At 39.7% G+C, this 14123-nt stretch overlaps 1 protein-coding gene across 1 annotated transcript in view; it reads right to left on the minus strand.

The window, feature by feature from the left end:
* The window catches only part of LOC109428484 (octopamine receptor Oamb-like), an 86028-nt gene that overhangs the window by 7616 nt on the left and 64289 nt on the right, over positions 1-14123 (minus strand). The gene's annotated exons all lie outside the window — the stretch shown is intronic.

A 14123-nucleotide genomic window follows, 5' to 3' on the forward strand; every position in this document is an offset into this window, starting at 1 on the left:
GTGGCTGATGGCCGAACGGTGGTTCCCAGGGCGGTTCAAGATCAGCAAAGAGAATGCACTAGAGTTTCTTCAAGAATTTTCAAGGCAATAACATTGAAAAGGGCTGTGAAAGTGTCTGTAGGTATTCTTTTGACATTTTTTTTTGAAATTCATTCGGAAATTCTTTAAGGAATTCCTCCAGTCACTTCTTCAGTAATTCTCTGGATTTTTTTGGGAATTTCTGAGCTTTCTTCAGAATTCCAGAAATGCTCTTGGGAACTCTTCTGAAAATGTAATGAAGAAATTCCTCGAGAAAACTTCGGAATGTTCAGAAATTTATCCTATGATTGGCTATGAAATTCCTCCGGCAATATCTTTAAGTATTCTTATGGCAATTGCTTTTGAAATTTCTTCCGCATTAGCATTTGAGAATTTCTCAAAAAAAAAAAAATTAAGAATTTTCCGGCATTTTTTTTGAAAGTGTCTATAGACCATTTATTTCAAAATATCTTGAATAAATTCTTTAGCAATTTTCTCGTTGTTTGATTTGGTAACTACTCAGACAATTCATTTAGAATGCCTTCGTCTATCCCTTCCAAGTCTGAACCTTTCCGAAAATTTCTGAAAGAGTACTTCTAGAAATATCTTTAGAATTCCTTCGGCAATTTTTTCAAGGCTTTTTCAAGAAATTCTCTGTTTTCGGAAAGTCAACCGTTTATTTATTTAAGATTTTTTTCCACCATGCTACTTACGATTTTCTTAAATTTCTTTATAATCTCCCCGGATTTTTTTGGTGGAGTTTTCGTTGGCAGTTTTTTTTATTTACAAAAAAATACATTTTCGAGAGAATTTCTTAAGGAATTGTCGGAGTCGTAGTTTAGTAAAAATCCCTGAATTTGTAAGAGAAATACCCGAGGAATTGCCGAAGAGTTACACAACAAATTTCCAGAGAAACACTTGAACAGGTTAATAAGGGAATTGTTTCGAAAATTGCCGAAAGAATTTCTTTAAAAAATGTAGAAAGTATTTATAGGAAAAAAAGAAATCTAAAATCGATGGAATTCCGTCATAAATATTCTTGGATTTTTTCCCCGGAGTTTTCCTATGGGACTTCTCCGGAAATTTTTCTATGAATTCCTCCAGGGCTTTTCTTTAGGAGTTCACTCAAACGTTTCTTCCAAAATTCCAAATGCAGGAGCATTTTTTTTTCACAAAGATTCGGAGACTCTTTCAGAAATTACCCCAGAAACTTTTCAGAAATTATAGTTTGATTTTTTCCAGAAGTTCCTTCAGAATGAAAATTCTCAAGAAATTCTTTTGGAGTTTACCCACTATTTTTTTCAGGTAGGTATTCTTCCACGCTGTAAAAATTATCCCAAAATCAATTGATTCGCATTTTTAAGGAATTTTTCGAGACTTTTTTTACATTTTACCTGCAGAGGGTTCTTCAGTTCTTTTGTTTTCAAAAAATCCTCTATGAATATTTCAAGTATCCTTTCAGAAATTCCTCAAGCATTTTTTTTCCGTGGAACTACTTGCAGAGTTCCTCCAGAAGTCTTTCGAGATGTTTTCAGAGAAGTAAGAAGGTGTCTTAGGTTGTTTCTTCAGGTATTATTCTAGGTATTATCGTTGGCATTCATTGCTTCAGGGAGTTTCTGTGTAGGCTTTTCTCTTGAAAACTTCTAATAATTTCTTTTCGGTGTTTTCTTGGGCATCTCCGATAGCTTTTGAAGCATGCTGTGAAACAATCCTCCATGGATTTCTTGAAGAGTTAATCAGTATTTTTTGTGCAATTTCTGGAACTTCTGAAAAATCCTAGAAGTAACATCTGAACAGATTTTGCAGATATATCTAAAGACATTCCAGGAGATTTTTCTGATGGAACCACAAGACCAAACAAAACTCTTCGTATGAATTTCTCAATTATTTTTTGGAGAAGCCCTGGGAAGAATTTGCGAAGCAACCTGCAGAATTTGTAAACGAAAACTTCATGGGAAAAGTTTCAAAAAAATCGGTTGCTGAAACTCCTGAAGAAACAACTAGGACTAGGACTAGAACTAGTACTAGGACTAGGACTAGGACTAGGACTCAGACTAGAACTAGGACTAAGGCTAGGACTAGGAACAGTACTAGGACTAAGTTTGGAACTAGGTCTAGAGCTAGGATTAAAACTAGAACTAGCACTAGGACTAGAACTAGGACTAGGACTAGGACTAACACTAGGACTCAGACTAGAACTAGGACTAGGTTTAGAACTAGAGCTAGGACTAGGAATAAAACTAGAACTAGGACAAAGACTAGAACTAGGACTAGGGCTAAGGCTAGGACTAGGACTAGACTAGACCACAGATAGCAGGCATCCAAGTCCTGCTTTTTTGTGAGAAATCTATAAAGATAAAGCAAATTCTCAAAAAAAATCAGGAGTTCCAGCTGGAATCCCTGAAAGACACCCTGAAGAAATATTGGAATGAATCTTCGGTAGAATCCCTGAAAGAATCTTAGGAAGTTTTTTTGACTGAATCACTGGAAGTATACCCGAAAAAGAAATACCAAGGAAATTACTGAAGCAATCCTAGGTGGTATTTCTTGAGAGAACATTCTTTCCTGAAGAAACTTCTCGGGAAACCCTTGGTCGAGTTCTGAGAAGAAAAATACTGAGGGATTTATAGGAACATTTCTTGCGAAATTTTTCAAATAAATTATTGGGTAATTTTTTGAAAGTATTCCTGGAAGAATTTTTAGATGAACATCTGAAAAAACAAATCCCGAAGAAATACCTGAAAAACGCAAAGATAAGCGGCTGAAAAAGTCCCTAGAAAAAAAAAACTCTAGAGATAGTTTTGATTGGAGTTCTGATGAAATTTCTAGGAAGTAATATTTAAGAAACTATTGGAGTTATCTTTAGAAATAATGCCACCTAAATTTCTGAGGAAATATTTGGAGGAATATCTGTAGGAAATCCTGAAGGGCTCTCAGTATGAACTGCTGCAACAATCTTTGGAGTAATTCCTACCTAAATCACTGGTAATAGTATTGCGAGAGTCTCTGGAGGAATTTCTGCAGGATTTTCTGAATGACTCCCTTAATAAATGTCTGGATATTTCCCGTGGGAATTTTCAATGGAATGCGTAGAGAAATTCGTGAACAAATATATGGTGGATTGAGGAAATAGTTAAACGAATTTCTGAAGGAACATCTGGAAAAAAATCTCAAGAAAACACTAGAAATTTTTTTTGGAAAACATTTAAACAATGTTTAAAGAAAGCCCTGTAAAAATTGTGAAGAAGAAAATTTCCGATGATTTTTTTAACGAATCTCTTGAAAGATTCCTGGGAGGGTTCACAGAAAGTATTCATAGAAATCTACCTAAATAAGTTCTCGGAGAAATTTCTGGAGAAAATTATCAGGAAATCTAAAATAAACCCTGGAGAAATTTCTTGAAGAATCCCTGCAAGAATTTCTAAAAAAAATCGCCACAGGAGTTTCTGAAACAAACTTTGATAGATTTCAAGGCCAAATTTCACTAGTAATCTCTGAAGGAATCTATGGACTGGACTTGGAAGAAGTAAAGAACTTTTGAAGGATAACCAAAAAAAATTATAAAATCCCTGTAAGAACTGCAGAAGAAATTTTTGTAAAATTTCTGAAAGTCTGTGACACTTTTTCTCAAAAAAAAAAAAATCCTTGGTTAAATTATTGAAAGAACCTTTGTTTTTTTTCTAGGAATTCTGAAAGTATTTCCGAAGAAATCCATGTACGATGTACTGAAAGAATTTCCGAAAAAATACCTGGAGGATTCTTTGATGATTTTTTGAAGATATCAAGAATCAAGAAATCCCTGGAGAAAATTCCCGAATGAATCCTTGAATGTTTTTAAAAAGTCTGTAGCGGATTTACAGGTGCAATTTGTTGGGTAATCCTTGAATAGATGTCTGAAGAAATTCCGGGGAATCCCCTAAAATATTTCTGAAAATATTTCGTTCACGTTTACCTCCGACATATTTTTCAGGAATTATCTGATGATTTCTTTGAAAATTTCTACGAAATGTTATTAAGGAAATTCTTTGGGAGTTTTTTTTTGGAATCTGTCTGGTGATTAGCTTACCAATTTTTCCGATGATGTATTCAGCACATATTCTTGCATTTCCTTCAGGAATTCGAAGAATAACCTTAAGAAATTAATCCGAAAACTCCTATGAAATTCATTCAGAAATTTCTTCGGAAAATCTTTTGAAAATTCATTCGGAATTGTCATGGAAACTCTTTCGGAATTTTCCTTGTATAAAGTTATGAGATTACCGGATGAATTACTTAAGAAATTCCCGTTTTTTTATCTGTATTAACAAGATTTTTATCCCTAGGCTAGTTCATCTCGGGACCCACGTTTTACTTCCCTCCGAAGGAAAAACTCACATTTTGAGAGTTTGTCGGGAGTGGAATTCGATTCCAGGTCCTCGGCGTGATAGTCACGTGCTTTAACCATCACATCAGGTCCGCTCCACTATTCCCGGGTTGCCTAAAAGAACTGGTAGAGGAATTTTAAAATAATTTAGCGGAGGAATTCTTAAAAAAAGTGGAAAGAATAACTCCTATTGGAATTTTTGGAGGAAATCTTGAAAAAAATACCAGAAAGTGATTAAAGAAACTGCCTTAAAATTGCTATAAGAATTTCCTTAGAAAATTCTCAACGAATATCCAAACAAACTGTCAGAGGAGTTGTTGAAAGAGTTACCTGAGAAATTCCGAAAAATAAAACTGTTAAGAAAGATTCTGGGCAAATGCCGAAAAGAACCGCCAGAAGAATTGCTCGTATATAAATCGGAGTTGTTTCCTATTGGGCACTGCATAAAATTCTCTCCTTCTCTTTCACTCTTGCAGAAATTTTGTAAACAACAAGGCCAAGAAACGTCAAAATCCCATACAAAATCAAAACAATGCAGTGCCCTATACAACTACAGTCTAGACTCCTACTACACGGTTGCTTCAGGGGTGCAGGAATCCGGGTTGTAGGATTCCCATACCCAAGTAACAATGATAGCTGAATTACAGCTTATTCAGCCAAAATGATCAAAAACAAGCTTAACAGCGGCTTATTCATCTATTGTACAACGATAATGTTTGTTGCATAGCTTATGGGATTTCGCCTAGTTGGGGGTGTGAGCGAATATCTGTGGCGTTTTACAAGATAGCGTCATACTTTCTTTGGCGATGTTGTAGTACTAGAATAGATCTATCACATAATGCCAACTAACATCCAGTTAGTTGGCAATTTGGCCGCTAGAGGCGCCATGTAGAAGTGGTTGCTATGTACACTCGCCAGTAGAAGCACTCATAAGTGTTTCTACTCCAGGGCCGGATGTACCACATTTTACTGCTCTATCTCGGGATTCAATGTAGATAGAAAAGTGTCGTCTTCGGCAAAGTTCTTTAGGAAGGCAGGAGCTATCTGTTGATCTGTTGATTAATCATTTAGTTGATGATTTCGTCGCTATGTGGCGCTTGTTGTCAAGTAAAATTTTAAACTTCTCTAGCCCGCGATCCAGGGCAAATAGAAAAGTGTCGTCTTCGGGAAAGTTCTTCAGGAAGACAACATCTATCTAGTGCTTCAACATGTAGTTGGTGATTTCGCCGCTAGGTGGAGCTAGTCCAAGTAAAGTTTTAAACTTCTCTATCTTGGGATCCAGAGCAGATAGAAAAGTGTCATCTTTGGCAAAGTTCTTCAGGAAGACAAAGCCTATCTGGTGATTCAACAATTAGTTTGAGATTTCGCCACTAGGTGGCGCTTGTTGTCAAGTAGAGATCCAAACTTCTCTATCTCGGGATCCAGAGCAGATAGAGAAGTGTCGTCTTCGGCATACTGTATGCTGGAAGTCAACTAAAGGATTTCCTCAAAAAACTGCCGGAGGAAAAAATAAAACACGTAAATTTCGTGCTTTAAAAAATGAGCTTCTTTTTATTAGACTGCTACAAAAAGAAACAGAACTCTGACTCGGCCTGAACAGGGCACGTCTGTTATATATTAGTGCTGTATTGACTCACGAGGCTAATATTAGTGCCATGTGGTTACTTGGACAATCGATACATTATGTGAAGTGAACCTCTGTCAGATTGGAGCAAAAAATCATAGATTTACAAGAATAGGAATCTGCTTGATAAGCCGTTGTTCTACTGTGACACATATACCGACGACCCCTGTGTTCCAGTGCAAAACCGTGCGGAGCACTAGAAATTGACAGCAATCAGCAGCTTGGCCTCCTGCGCTCCATTATCGCCGCAGCTGGTCAGCATGATGTTATCAACCGTGTCGTCCAATCGGCACAGAACATAGGAGCTTCATCCCCTTGTCCTGTTGTGTCATCTACTAGCTGTAGGTGGCAGCACCAGCACCAGCACCGTCACAGGACTTTCCGACTTGGACATCCGGATAGTGGGGCACCCCCACCTACGATGAAGAACATGCAGATTAAGTTATCGTACATTTATTATGCTTGTGACGTCGTTCTCCGATGCTCTGATGCTCTGATGCTGATGACGATGATGCGCCTATAGTGGAGGAACCAAGGAGGCGAGCGTATAAGTCACACACGAACTCACACATAGTCAAGCATGGCCAACTTTGTCTCGGTGATTTGGTTCATTTGGTTCAGCGGGCACTGCCGTGCCGTCGTCAGCGCAGCATGAAAAACCCCGACCTCGTGGTGGAAAAGCGGACTGCCACCGGTAGGTGGCGGTAAATGCGCACGGTGTCGCTGCCGAGAAATATGATAAGATAGAGAAGCTCTCAATGGGCCTTTTCATTTGACGTCTTAAATCAGCTGATTTTTCGGGCGTTTGACAGTTCTTCTATGAAGATGACATGTTCGTGTTAGCAGCTGTTGTTCAAACTTTGTAAACAAATGCATGCACGGATCTGTCACATGAAAAGGCCTATCTCCGGGAAAACGAGAAAAAATGGTGCAGTAGCAGCAGCAGCGGCAATACAGTGCGGGAAATAAATATAAAGACAAAATGGTTTCTTTCTCTCAGTGAGAGTAACTTGAGCAACACGCATATCAATGAATATGTATTGAAAGCACAAATGTTCATAACCGGTTCATTCACTTACAGCATGTGTGTGTGTGTGACAAGATTCGATTGTTGATCTCATCTTCAAAGGAAATAAATATAAAGACACAGTTCACCGCCTGACTGTCTTTTCCCGTGGACGTGTTGTGGTTGCGTAAGACTTCAAATTTTTGTTTGTTTTCTTTGAAATTGGTACTTTAAGGAATACGTGCACTGTTTTTATTAGATAAATGTTGTTCATTATGTTTTTTGTTGTTGGATATGCAGGGAAAATGCTGAAAAACAAGCGATTGACTGAATTCGAGCGAGGACAAGTAACTGCCCTCCGTGAACAAGGTCTGACTCTTCGGGAAATTGGCAGAAGAATAGGAAGGAGTAAGGATGTCGTGCATAATTACCTACGGTTGGGTAAGAAATATGCCACTAAGAAGTCACCCGGACGTCCGTCTATTCTGACACCGAGGATGAAGAGGGAAATCAAACAACTTGCAGTACATCAAAGGCTGTGTCCGAGTGCCATCAAAGCGGAAATGAATCTTTCTGTTTCTAAACGTCGGATATGTCAGATTTTGAGTGAAGATCCCAATATTTCCTTTAGGAAAACGGCACCTGCACCAAAACTTCTTGAACGTCATAAGAAGGCCCGTTTTGCCTTTGCTGAAAAATACCAGTTCTGGGAGGATGAATGGTCTAATGTGGTGTTGAGTGATGAAAAAAAGTTCAAACTAGATGGACCGGATGGTTTTAGCAGTCGCTGGTGTGATGAAAGGCAAAACAGACCAACTAAAGAAAAAAGGAATTTTGGTGGAGGTAGCGTTATGATTTGGACAGGATTTAGCGTATATGCAAAGACACCCGTTTGCTTCATTTCAACACGGATGAACTCGGAAATGTATTGCCAGCTTCTGGAGGAAGTTCTTATTCCATTTGCTGAAAATGAGATGGATGAGAACATGATCTTTCAACAGGTTATCGCTTCTTGTCATGCATCGGTAGCAACAAAAGACTTCTTGGACTTCCATAACATCCCTGTGCTAGAATGGCCGGCATGCAGTCCCGATTTGAATCCAATCGAGAATGTTTGGGGCTTGCTTTCTCGCAAAGTTTATTGTCAAGGAAGAAAGTATGACACGGTGAAAGAATTAAAGTTAGCGATTCAGGATGAATGGTCTAAACTTGATCCGAATGAATTGAAATCGTTCATTACTTCTATGCCAAAACGTTTGCAAGAGGTTATTTCTAGAAAGGGAAATGCAATAAATTATTAATTTGTTATTTTCTTGAATTGGAATTCGATAAATAAAAAATAATGTTGAAATAATTGATCTTGTCTTTATATTTATTTCCCATGAGAAAAAATAAACTTTTAAATTGTTTTGAAATGACTCGCCTCAAAGGGAAAACTACTGATGATGAACATTTTACTTGCTGCTGAACATGTATTGGAAAGCATTTGGTTTACACAGAATCGATTGAAAAATGAAAAATTTCAGAAAGTAGTTTGTCTTTATATTTATTTCCCGCACTGTAGAATGGCAGTTTTATGCACGAATGCTTGAGCCCTGTACCAACTCTGGATGCCTGGCAGTGACTGCTGCTTACTGCTGCCTGCCTACTACCCTACTGGTTCTGCTGGTCAAATGATAAGACCCCTACCAGGAGGGGTGGGATGAGGCAAAACCGTTCGAGTGTGGAATATATTAAATTTATCATTTGCATTCCATTCAGGCGGTCTTACTTGGACCGGGCTCACACGAGAAGAACACTCCAACGGCAGCAACGCGACACGAGCGAGGCATACATGCAGGCGAACGATGAAAAATATACTTCGGAAGCCCACTGAGGCTACACTAGTACTAGTTAGTTAAGGACTAGCAGGATGGGAAAGTTGGAAAAGACAGTGTTTAGCAAACTAGCCTGCTTGTCAACAGAAGCCGCACGCATACAAACGGTAATCTAGTTAGCCGTTGCTCGGGGCGATTTTGCGCTGGGGACGTGGCTTCTGTGATTTCATTATTAGGAATTATTTCTTATGTTCTTGGAAGGCGGTCGGCCGGCACTTGACGTGCCTCTTTAGCTGGGTGGCTGCTTTGAATTATGTCATATATGATGAATGCTGCAATCAGAATGTCTTTCATAAGGATCAATGTTATGGAAATTTTCAATGCTTTCTAGAAATGATTGGCTCTGTGCAGGGTCTAGTCTAGTCTAGTCTAGTCTAGTCTAGTCTAGTCTAGTCTAGTCTAGTCTAGTCTAGTCTAGTCTAGTCTAGTCTAGTCTAGTCTAGTCTAGTCTAGTCTAGTCTAGTCTAGTCTAGTCTAGTCTAGTCTAGTCTAGTCTAGTCTAGTCTAGTCTAGTCTAGTCTAGTCTAGTCTAGTCTAGTCTAGTCTAGTCTAGTCTAGTCTAGTCTAGTCTAGTCTAGTCTAGTCTAGTCTAGTCTAGTCTAGTCTAGTCTAGTCTAGTCTAGTCTAGTCTAGTCTAGTCTAGTCTAGTCTAGTCTAGTCTAGTCTAGTCTAGTCTAGTCTAGTCTAGTCTAGTCTAGTCTAGTCTAGTCTAGTCTAGTCTAGTCTAGTCTAGTCTAGTCTAGTCTAGTCTAGTCTAGTCTAGTCTAGTCTAGTCTAGTCTAGTCTAGTCTAGTCTAGTCTAGTCTAGTCTAGTCTAGTCTAGTCTAGTCTAGTCTAGTCTAGTCTAGTCTAGTCTAGTCTAGTCTAGTCTAGTCTAGTCTAGTCTAGTCTAGTCTAGTCTAGTCTAGTCTAGTCTAGTCTAGTCTAGTCTAGTCTAGTCTAGTCTAGTCTAGTCTAGTCTAGTCTAGTCTAGTCTAGTCTAGTCTAGTCTAGTCTAGTCTAGTCTAGTCTAGTCTAGTCTAGTCTAGTCTAGTCTAGTCTAGTCTAGTCTAGTCTAGTCTAGTCTAGTCTAGTCTAGTCTAGTCTAGTCTAGTCTAGTCTAGTCTAGTCTAGTCTAGTCTAGTCTAGTCTAATCCGAAAAGCGAAGCCGTTTTCAATGAGCATTGAACGATTCTGATTGGAACTAACCCCGATTTAGTGTCTAAATTCTCGAACCTTGTGAATTTAGTTCACCGGTGGATGAGCCCATGGACTTATCCACCGATTAACTGGATTCACTCGGTCCGACAATTTTGACACTAGAGCGGAGCCGTTACCAATAAGAATTAGAGGACTCTAATTGGAAATGACCTCGCTCTAGTGTCAAAAATCTCGGACCGAGTGAATTCGGTTCACCGCTAGATAAGTTCATTCTTGTTGCCTACGAGTTTGCTTCAACTTATCCACCGATGAGCCGAATTCACTCGGTCCGAGAGTTTTGACACTAGAGCGAGGCCATTTCCAATTAGCATCGTTCAGTTCTGATTAGAAACGACCCTAGCCAAGTGGCACAATTCGCGGACCGAGTGAATTCTGTTCATCGGTGGAAAAGTCCATTAGACATTTCATCTTCATTTAGATGAAGCTTTAGAATCCAGCTGAATGTGGATAAGAAGTACAATAAGAATGCAAACAGATTGGTTTCTCCATTATTAGTTGGTAAATCTTATACTAACCAATTGAAAACAAACTCACTCAAATTTACATATTTCGAAATTGATAAGACATCTTCAATTGCGTCAGTCTTCATCACCGTGAGCTGCGGTCCTGACTGGCGTGCGTCCACTGGGTCGCAATGCGATTGAGCTTTCCGGAAAGATGAACAAGTAATATGTGCAGCAATAACCGAAAACGCCAACCCATTTGTGTCACTGGCATACGGACCTAGCTTTTTGCAATCGTAATCATCGAGCCATTTTAAAATACAGTCCATAGGCCAGGGGAAGTGGTTCACCTAGGATGAACCAAACGTCAAATCCACTTTTTCTTTTCATAGAGGCTCTATGAAAAGAAGAAGTTGTTTTGACATTTGGTTCATCCAAGGGTGCTCCCTTATAGACATAACCACCGAGTGACCTGAATTCACTCGATGTGAGAATTCGGACACAAGAGCGGGGCCGTTTCAAATCAGAATTGGTATGCCCCGCTCTCGTGTCAAATTCTCGAACCGAGTGAATTCAATCACCGGTGGATCAGTGCAAACACAAATTATTCTCCGAGTGAACCGAATGCATTCGTTCCGAGAATTTTGATACTACAGTAGGACCATTTCCAATCAAAATCGTCCAGTTCTGATTGGAAACGGTTTCGCTCTTATTTCAAAGTTCTCGATCCGAGTGAATTTTGTTCACCAGTGGATAAGTCCATGGACTCATTCACTGATGAACAGAATTCACATCGCCCGAGAATTTTGACACCTGAGCGGGGCCATTTTCAATAGGAAAGTCTAAATTCTGACTGGAAATGGCTGCATCCTAGTGCCAAAATTCTCGGGCCGAGTGAATTCGGTTCATCCATTGGCCATGGGCCAAGAATTTACAAGGAAAATCTACTTTTCTCAACAATAGACGAGTGCACCGATGAACTGAATTCATCGCGGTCCTAGAATTTTGACACTAGAGCGGGGCCATTCCCAATCAGAATAGACGAGTGCACCGATGAACTGAATTCATCGCGGTCCGAAAATTTTGACACTACAGCGGGGTCGCTTCCAATCAGAAGTGACCGATTTCCAATCAGAATTGAACAATTCTGATTGGGAACGACCCCGCTGTAGTGTCAAAATTCTCGGACCGCGATGAATTCAGTTCATCGGTGCACTCGTCTATTGTTCAATTCTGATTGGAAATCATGCACTTCTGATTGCAAGTGGCCCCGCTCTAGTGTCAAAATTCTCGGACCGCGATGAATTCAGTTCATCGGTGCACTCGTCTATAAGTTCAGCTATGTTCATCCAATACATCACAGTTCATCTAACCACCGATAAACAGAATTCACTCCGCCCGAGAATTTTGACACCAGAGCAGGGCCATTTCTAATCAGAATCGCCCAATTCTGATAAGAAATGGCACCGCTCTTGTGTCAAAATTCTCTGACCGAGTGAATTCGGTTCATGGATGGATAAGTCCATGGATGTATTCACCGATGAATAAAATTCACTCGATCTGAGAATTTTGACACTAGAGCGGGGCTGTTTCCAATCAAAATTGAACGATTTTAATTGCAATTGACCTCGCTCTAGTGTCAAAATTGTCGGACTGGGTGGATTCCCAAGTAACATTTTATAGTTGAATAGGCTAGAAGAGGCACTTAGAACCACCGTAAAACCAAAGTAAAATATATAAGGTTTTATTACGGCTTTCAAAACCTCTTCAAGACCATTCAGCCATAATAATGTTCCTTGGGTTCTGTACATCTGTGGCATTCACCGATGAACCGATGAATTCATCGCAGTCCGAGAATTTTGAAACTAGAGCGAAGCCATTTCTTATCAGAATTGTTCAATTCTGATTGGAAACCATTCAATTCGCATTGGAAACGGCCCCGCTCTAGTGTCAAAATTCTCGGACCGCGATGAATCGGTGGATAAGTCCATAAATTGATCCAGCTGCATTTCATTTCCCTCGTTTACCATTTACTTTAGAAAAACATTCGTTTGTCAGTGAAGTCAGCATTACCACCCGCAGATGCAAAACCATTTGCATACAAACATTGGCACGGTATCGCCACTGCACCATATCGCCCACACTGAATTCGAGAGAAATTTCCATCTTTCCATCGCCGCCACCGCAGTGGTGCAGGGTGATCGGTTTGCGATGCGTCATTTTTGTGCGAACCATGACAGATGGGCGTGTGCGGTTTCTCGGTTTCTCGTTTACCGCTCGAAAGAACGAGTAGGTAATCGCCAAATGGTTCTCCTCGGTGTTTCCCGAGCGAGATGGTGTAACTTGATACGTTGATGTCAATTTCTGTTGGATTTTTGTTACTCATCTATAATGAACTAGATGAAAAAGTTCATCCATAACCCATGGACATATCCAGCGATGAACCGAATTCACTCGGTCCAAGAATTTTGACACCGGGGCCGTTTTCAGTCGGAATTGGACGATTCTGATTGGAAATGGCGCCGCTCTATTGTCAAAAATCCCAGACCGAGTGAATTCTATTGGGGACTACGAAGGTGATGATTTTGTTTGCGGTTTTCTGTGAGAAAGTGAAGGAGGGAAGATTTTTTGCTTTTTTTTCACTCATACTCCCATAAGAAACCCCGTAGGAAGAAAGAGTGTTTCCCGGCTCATCAACCTTCGTAGTCCCCAATTCATTGGAGGGATAAGTCTACACTCAGAAATAAAAGTATACACGGAATTACTATTATTTATGCATTTTGTATCCGCATCTCTCTCTCTCTCTTTCTGTTTTCATGCTATCTGCCGTTTAGCCTGGGTTGAAGAGAAGTATTTCGTCAACCCAGACGAAGCACTAGATAGCATGAAAACAGAGAGAGTGAGAGAGATGCGGATACAAAATGCATAAATAATAGTAATTCCGTGTATACTTTTATTTCTGAGTGTATAGGCCAGAGGAAATAGTTCACCCAAAATCAAGGAGGATGAACTAATAGTAAAGAAAGAGCAAATATCAAAATGAAATTCTACTTTTCTCAACGATCAGTTCTTCCACTTTGGAGTGAACTCGGTTCATCGGTGAATAAATCCATACTGTTTTTAAATGACTATTTATTACAAACCCATAGGGGAGCGCCCTTGGACGAACCAAATGTCATAACCACTTTTCATAGAGACTCTATGAAAAGAAAAAGTGGTTTTGATGTTTGGTTCATCCTAGGTGAACCACTTTCCCTGGTCTATTGAGTTCCACCAGCTTACTTGAAATCTACATTTTCTCAGTAAGTTCATCCACATTCATCTAAGCCGTGTAGCCGTTCTTTTTCAAACATAAATTCATCCCATTAATTTTCAATGAGCATGGACTTATCCACCGATGAACCGAATTCATCGCGGCCCGAGAATTTTGACACTAGAGCGGGGTCTTTCCAATAAGAATTGAACGATTCTGATTGGGAATAGAGGAGTGCATCGGTGAACTGAATTCATCGCGGTCCGAGAATTTTGACACCAGAGCGGGGCCGCTTCCAATCAGAAGTGAACGATTTCCAATCAGAATTGAACAATTCTG

Source organism: Aedes albopictus, chromosome 1, assembly GCF_035046485.1.
Source record: "Aedes albopictus strain Foshan chromosome 1, AalbF5, whole genome shotgun sequence".
NCBI classification, from domain to species: Eukaryota; Metazoa; Arthropoda; class Insecta; order Diptera; family Culicidae; genus Aedes; species Aedes albopictus.